The sequence below is a fragment of the Arachis duranensis genome, chromosome 2 (assembly GCF_000817695.3).
Source record: "Arachis duranensis cultivar V14167 chromosome 2, aradu.V14167.gnm2.J7QH, whole genome shotgun sequence".
Classification (NCBI taxonomy): Eukaryota; Viridiplantae; Streptophyta; class Magnoliopsida; order Fabales; family Fabaceae; genus Arachis; species Arachis duranensis.
The window spans coordinates 62,490,263-62,490,889 of NC_029773.3; positions in this window are offsets into that span (position 1 = coordinate 62,490,263).

The following is a 627-nucleotide window of genomic DNA, read 5'->3' on the forward strand; positions in this document are numbered from 1 at the left end:
ATGAAAGTAGCCACAGTTGATGGTGAACCCCTATACAAAGCTTGCCATGGAAAGGAGTAAGAAGGATTGAGTAGAAGGAGTAGGAGAGCAGGCGTCCAAGAGCTCTACAGCATCTCCATCCGCTTATCTGAAATTCCCACCAATGAATCTGCATAAGTATCTTTATCCCTTTCATTATTTATATTTTCGAAAACCCATAAAACTATTTTAATCTGCCTAACTGAGATTTGCAAGGTGACCATAGCTTGCTTCATACCAACAATCTCTGTGGATTCGACCCTTACTCACGTAAGGTTTATTACTTGGACGACCCAGTACACTTGCTGGTTAGTTGAACGAGATTGTGAAAATAAACAATGCCCTCAGAGTATACATCCTACAAGTAGAAAGAACAAGTGATCACAATTTCGTCCACCAGTGTGCGACTTTATAATTCTCATAATCTTCATGTGGTTTAGAACTAGTTTGAATAAGTGAAATACAATTCCACCTAGGATTACTCTTAAATTTTATGTGAATATAAATTAAAATTGTGCTTAACCTCTTTTCTTAAATAATTGACTAAGGAATTAGAGATTGATTGGGTTAAAGAGAAATTGAATTGTCATGGAATTGAAAGTCAATTAT